We start from the raw sequence: 7500 nt of genomic DNA on the forward strand, positions 1-7500 counted from the left end.
TGTTATTGCGTGCTTGAGGATGCTAATAAAGAATTACACAGCTTGAACACGTCGCCTTGCTTGTCAAGCAGTCATCATGCTGTATCACATGCAAGCCACTTTGACCACACCCTACCTCTCCCTCCCCCGCTAAGGATGCAGTAAGCTTTCAGCGTGATAATTTCGTCCTTCACGCAGCCTATCATATCCACAAAAGCTTTCTCATCTTAAGCTTAAAGGGCAATAAATTACAACTGATTGAGATGAACAGTGCTTAAACGAAAAAAATTGGCTTTAATTTGTTTTTAATATACAATAGCTACACAGTGATGACCAGACGGATGACGCATTGCTTTACAGACTGCAGCTCTTTGCTCATCCATGCTTCTTTGTTATCTTTGTTATCTTCATCTTCTGGCACAGTAAATATCTTATCGACTTCTATCATCTCTCCCAAGGCTTCGATGCCAACCTTCAGAACTGTTGTGGTTAAGATGTCATTAAAATTTTAGTTAGTGTTTTGTTCTTAAAATAAAAGAAAAAGAAATATTTTCCTAGAATTTATGTATATATGCACAAATTAATACAGACCGTCTCACCACAGTATTTACGTTTGACACCTATATTTCGAACACATTCAGTGCCCTTCTTCAGGGTGTGTAAGAACTAGGTCAACAAAATTAACAGGTGTTAATTTTTTGTTAATGCTCATAACATGACATATGCAATCGAAAAAATTACGTACGAGTTCAGCACACTTTACGTACTCTTGTAAGTTCACTGCAGCTCCCGTCTGCGTGGCTGTAAATTATCATCGTATGGATCTCCAAAATCTGTGAACTCCGTATACAAACAACATGCACTCTCCAAGGTTTTCATTGCTACTTCAAACGATCGCAGAGCTTTCATTGCCTCGTCTTGTGGTGTCAAGGGTTTAAGTGCGCTTTGCGCAATGTTACCTTTAGGGGAAACCATGACTACTAGGACAATCAGATTATGATGATACAAGCTTTTTCGTTATTCTAGTCAGGCTAATAGGCGTGAACGTTTGTCTTGCGTGCTACAGGACGCTCTTGCAACCCTCATTATTTTAGTTAAAGTCACGGTAAAAGGGTGTGAACGTCCCGGGGTAAACGTTTCCCTTGCGTGCTATGATCATCTCAATACTTCTGCTATTAGAACACGAAAGAATGTTTGGCTGATATTTACTTCATTGAGGTTGATTTTAAAAGTAATTGTGACGGGCTTCATGTTTACTGATGTTGTACAGCTTAATGTTTTTTGTTGGTTCATGCTTGTTTGCGAATCAGTTTGTCTGTGAGCCGTACAGAACTATGGTTTACATCTGTACAAGACCAGATTTCACTATCTTGTTCTCTGATCTCGATCACGAAAATGGTCTTTTAAACGGAAACAATTTTGCAGTGCAAAAATTCCGACACGCCAACTACGCCTATAAATAATAGTCCCTCGGAAGGACTTTTCCACTATTCCAATATCTCTGTCGCGTAAAATTATCGATCAGCCGAACTGCCTACTTGTAAGCAACAATGGTGAAGGAGAAAGTTCTTATCGAATGGCGCACGAAGGACAAATGGCAAGGAGTTGAGCAAGAAATAAGGAGAAAGGACATCAATCCAGATGGGCCATTAGACATTGGTCAAAAAGTGTGTGTTAAATTTGGCCGGGGATGTTATGATGCTGTTGTCGTGGAGTCATGGAAACCTAAAACCAAAGGTATGTCAATTTTATTTTTCTCCTTTCCTTTTGTGGGCGTTTGGGGCCTCTCTAAGTTCTCTAAAAGGCGTCTTTGACTTGAACTCGTAGGGAATATTTATATTTCTATTATTATAGAAAATGTATATTAGTACATACATCTAAGTGGAAATTTTTATATTTCATTATTTGTTTTTATTTATGTTATGGTGTTCCCAATTAGCAACACCATGCTAAATTTACATGACACTTGAATAAAGTTTATTAGTACATATACTAAAACAGTGGATAGCGTTGAGCTCGCGCGCTGATTGGCTACTCAAACTCCAATAAACGTAGAAAATTGTGCTTGATCATCAATGTGTTGAATAATAAAATGATCATGCTCAATCTTGCGGAATATCGCTCGATTTTAGCCTACTCGGCCTACTGCTTCGTTGGCTAAGTATAAGGCGATATTCCGTGCAATTTGGCAGGATAATAGTTAACTCTTTACCTCCGAAATTTGCGCCCGAAAACGTTGTAATCTTTGCATGAATAAATGAGTTAAAATCATCCGTTTGTGCTATATCATCTCACTGTTTTAGTGTATACTAAAACAACTATTCACCTCAGTGGTGGTGACTAGTGGTGATTTACCTCGCCGCTTCGTGACACTGTAAATATCCACCATTTCGGTGAATAGTTGCTAATTCTTCTTCTTCTTCTTCTTCTTATTATTATTATTATTAGTATTAGTATTATTATTAGTAGTAGTATTAGTATTAATATGATGATGAAAAGTTTTACTTTGAGTCACCCGAATAATTTTAGGCAATGAAACATCTGAACAAGATTCAGAAGACTCGGAAGACAACGTACCATTAAAAGAATTGGTTAGGAAGGAATCAGCCCACTCTGAAAATGTGTCTGAGTCAAAGTGTTACGAAGAATACATCTTGAAAAGAAATGAAAGATTAAGAGTGGAAGAAAAAACTGTCAAAGAACAATCTGCACCAAAAGGAAGGGATGACGTCGCCAATGGCAGAACAGATCCCAAAGAAAGGACGAGCCTTGATTTGGTGGGCATCACGAAACAGCATCAGACAAGGGGTGCAAAAGAAGGGGTAAGCAAGCGAAAACTTGACAATATTACTAGCGTAAAAAATGGGAAGGCAGACCTACCACAACCCGGACAGCCGCCTGATTTTGTGAAACGCCGCAGCCAAGTGAACATTTCAAGCGATGTTGAACATGTGCGAACGTCTGCACTCCAGCTGCTTGACGATGAGGACGAGGACAACGACTATGATGATTTAAGAGGAATATGGGAGAATGACATAGATTACCTTCCAAACACAGGACAAATTTCTGAGGTAGTTAACTCAGTCTTAAAGTTCCATTTTAACGTATACACACATTGCATTGCGTGAGTAATAAATTATTCTTATGTGTACTTGACAGTTTTTTATGTAATATTCAATTTCTGCCTGTTGCGAGAAGGCAGTAACAGTGATCTGTTGCACATATTCGCTGAAGAACAAAATTGCTCTACAGAAAAGGAATTTCACGTTTCTCTCTTTGCTATCCTAAATCTGTTAGGGAATGATTTCGACCCATTCGCATCCCCCTTCCCTGTGCTAATACATAAATCTTATTACACAAAAGAATTAAAAGTATTTTTTTATGTTAGGTCGTGATTGTGTGTAACATGCGATCATCAGACATCATTATTAGCACTTTCAAAGCACCCTAAGTGAATAAACGGTAAAATTTTATAAACAATTCACGAGCCATGCATAATACGAAACTGCACTTCTTTGTTTGGATGTCAAGATAATGAAGGATTGTTTGGAAAGCCTGCATGGAAAAACCGATCTAATGTTCAATATGATGTCAGCGATAGAGGCTAGATTAGCAGCAATAGAAGCTGGAATTTGCCTTGTTCCTTTTTCGCTCCAAGATCCTCACAGCCAGCCTCCTAAAAACAACATTCCGAACGTTCAATTACCGATCGATTCAGTCTCTTCACAATCACTACCGCAAAACCAATCCATAAACAAATCTACGTCCTCTGCGACAGCCACATCCATCACACAGTCTGTACAGTTTTTCCAACCCGACTGTTCCACGCTCAACAATACACAGTCAACGCCAATCACACCAACGCATCGCCCACAACATCAAACAAGCATTTCCCCATTGTTTCCAACCTGCCAAAGGAGACAGCCAGTAAGCTGAAAAATTGTCGGAAAACAGTGTCCTCGAGGGAAAAATATATTCGTAAATGTTTAGAAGAGATTTTTAGCGCGGAGGAACTTGCTTGTTCCAATGTAAGTGGCAACGCGGGCAAAGACAAGCTTGATCAATACAAGATTGGACTGATAAACCGTAAGTATTGACCAATCAAGATATTGATCATTGCATGGTAGTCGATCCTGCTAAAGAATGATTCCTACACTCTTGTTACACTCAGTTCAAGAAGAGATTTTAAACATTCTTAAGGTAGAAACAATAGGGAGAGAAAAATGCCATTGCACTGACTTGTTAGCTGTCTGCAGAAATTGTCAATCTGAAAATTTCATTCCAGATTATCAAGTCTTTAAGCCATGATACAACAGGAGTGAACGAGTCAAAAGTAATGAGGAAAGTAATTTCTTGTTTCAGGATTAGTGACTGCTGCATTTCCTCCAATTCCGACCATGGAAAATTCAGATCATGTGGCCAGAGAGATAGCAAGCACAATAAACCTGAAATGTAGAGAACTGAAGAAGTCCAAGCTTTGTCAGCAGACCAGTGCGCCTCCGACAGTCTGATTCGGACTTATGCAAATGGGCGCCGGTGTGTCATATATTACCAGTAAATCGAAAAAAGACATTAAGGAGGGTACCACATAATTATTAATATAATGAAAGGAATATTCGCGCTGATCTTACACCTTGTCATCACAAAGCGTACCTAGCGAGAGATCATGACTTATTAGTGGTATCTCATTAACAGTACATTCTAAGTCTTAGGCAATTATTCCTTCTCGTTCACGTCGTACAATGTGGGCGAAGTATCCTAAAAATAAATTGGTACGAGCAGTTTCTGACTGAAAATAGAGAATGAAAGATTCTTTGTTGCATGGTCGGGTTGTCATCATAACCTAAAATTTTGTGATTTCAAGTCGTCGTCATGCAAAGGACCGGAAACATGCTTGCTAAAATCCATGCTGCACGTGCAGCACGATTATGCTCTTTTAACCAGTGATATTATTGTTTTGTGGTGTTTTCGTCGACTCTTAAGCTCTCTATTGAGCCGAGGAGGACTTCTTATGTTTTCCTAGGAACATAGGATAAAGTTTATATAAAATGAAGCGTAGGTTTGTTGATTCTGAACTTTCTCGAAGTTTTCAATTTTAATGATTTTGATGTTGGAAAATCTGAAATCGTCAAGAGCAGACTGTCGAGATTCCTATGACCACCCAACTTTAGTAGGTAATGCGTGACGAACAAACAGAACTTCTGCAGAGGAGGCAAGGAGAAACAATAGACTGCTTGCATTCCACCTTTATTGCTAAAACACCCTGAGTTCTTGCCCAGCGAGCACGTTTGCAAAACAATGTGGTCTTTTTTATTGGGTCGGCTTGAGCTTTTTTGGCAAGAGAGAGAAATTAACCTTGAGCGAAAAATTCGACAGAAAAACCAACTGCAGGCAGTAGAGAGAAGCGAGGTCAAGCGAGACGGTCTAGGTTTTGTTTAGTAACGAAGAGTAGATCGTGACAAGCAACAAATAACGATTTGAACTTTATATCAAAGCTGAATGATTTTGCAGTTGTAAATGTTAGTTTAACAAAAAACGATAATAAAAGGAACATTATTGGGTAATACACAATTACTTGGGAAACCCAGTATTTACTTTGTGAACATATTATAAATATTAGCTTCGGTTGGACAGTCAAAGGAAAGAACTGCTGATATTACTGTATTTCACAGGAACCATAACAAGCGTTGTTAGGAATTACAGCGTTTTAGGGAAAGAGTAACTGGCAAAATTACAATTATGTTGATAAGGGATTGAACTTGAAATACAGCGAATCCCGAAATGCTTTACACCATTTAGATGAAAAGTTAGTTCATCATCCCGGCACAGAACAGAAAAAAAAAAAGGATTTAGCTGACATCAAGCAGGTATCGATTTCACTCTGAGAGACCTCTTGCGAAAAAGTTGAAAAGTGCAAGCATTTATAAGAATCTTGACCATTTAAGTAGTAAAGTTTACAGTGCGTCGGGAGCAATGATCGAAATTTTAGCGATTGCGTGAGGAATGCCAGTCGCTGAACTAACAAAGAAAGTGGGATACTGCACGATTAGTTGAGCCTTCGTTACATCGAAAAAAAAAATTTGCACGGCACGGCAAGAGAAATGCACTAAAAGCGGTAAGTCACTGATAATTACAAAGATCAATACTCGGACAATTTCGGTAAACATTTCCATAATAATCCCCCTGAAGATTAGTAAAAAAGATTAGTATTTCACTTGATCTGTTTCAGTCATGTCAACAAACCAGTGAAAATGTACGAGAAAGTCACCAGCAAAATAACCGATTTTGCAATTCTTTGTCGCTTTCAGGGGGTAGAATTTACTTTTTCCTGAGCTTTATAACAATTAGGTGGTCATCAGAAATTTCTTTACAATGTGACATTTTCCAGGCGTGAATATTCAGGAATGAAAATTCTTCCTCTTCTTGGCGTTGATCAGCTATGAATCAGCTTTCACAGATTTCTCGTACCCTGCGATAAGACATTCTTTTTGTCCTGAGTGCCAGTAGATTATCATGGTGTGACTGATTTCTGAACAATCTGAGTAATTTCACGGCGTGAAATTTTACCCTTGTTTCACGCCGTGAATATTAATATTTCACTCCCAATTTCACAGCGTGATTAGTTTCACGCCAAAAGTGAAAATTGAATTTCACAGCGTGAAAAATGAATTTCATGCACCTTGACCGTGAAAAAAATTCACGGTTTTCAGTAAAATCCATAAGCCCCCTTTTTGCGTGAAGGGTCACAACTGGATAAACAAGACAGGCAGTGAAGCGGTGAAAATTAAATGTGTGGAATCATAAAAGCGACGAGTAATGAACTTTCAACAACAATCTATTGCCCGTCGAGCCGCAATCAAAGTGAGCTGTATTTCTAATATTTTATCAAGTCTGCTATCATGTAGACTACTGAAACCAAATGGAAAATCCTCTGGTAACTTATGGGTTTAACGAAGACAGAGAAGGAATTGAACAATTGCGATCTGTGATCTCTGTTGTCTGGCTTATTTGTATTTGTTTGTAGTCAATTCTGCACAGTCTTTTGGTAACAATTGGAAATTTCACTAATTCTTGTTAGTCAAAAGTTATTTGAAAGAAAGCTTGTTGCCCATTTTTTGCTTGAGAATTCAACTAAAGGGTTTGATGCTGAACACTGGTGGGTAATTTATTTAGTTGCGTTTTTCACGCGGAGTGTTATTTGACTCAGTTGAGTTTCTTGTCTTCACAGAAGAATTTTGTGACCTTGCAGCGTCAACTCTACGGTCGGTGGTGTTGAATTATATTCATCGAAAGGGCCCTAAACCTCCACAAGCACTGCTGAAAGCCATTCATCAGTTGAAGAGGTGAGATGACATAGTTATAAACTGACAAGGATGAATACCTTTGGTTACTTGCTGACGCATCTGTAAATGATGTCACCAAATTTAGGATGGTTGAACCAGATAGACCAAAGTGTAGAGGTAGGCCACCGAAACACTATCACCCCTTGCTACAAAAGGAGAAGGAGCTGGAATCACTTGT

Source organism: Montipora foliosa, chromosome 7, assembly GCF_036669935.1.
Source record: "Montipora foliosa isolate CH-2021 chromosome 7, ASM3666993v2, whole genome shotgun sequence".
Classification (NCBI taxonomy): Eukaryota; Metazoa; Cnidaria; class Anthozoa; order Scleractinia; family Acroporidae; genus Montipora; species Montipora foliosa.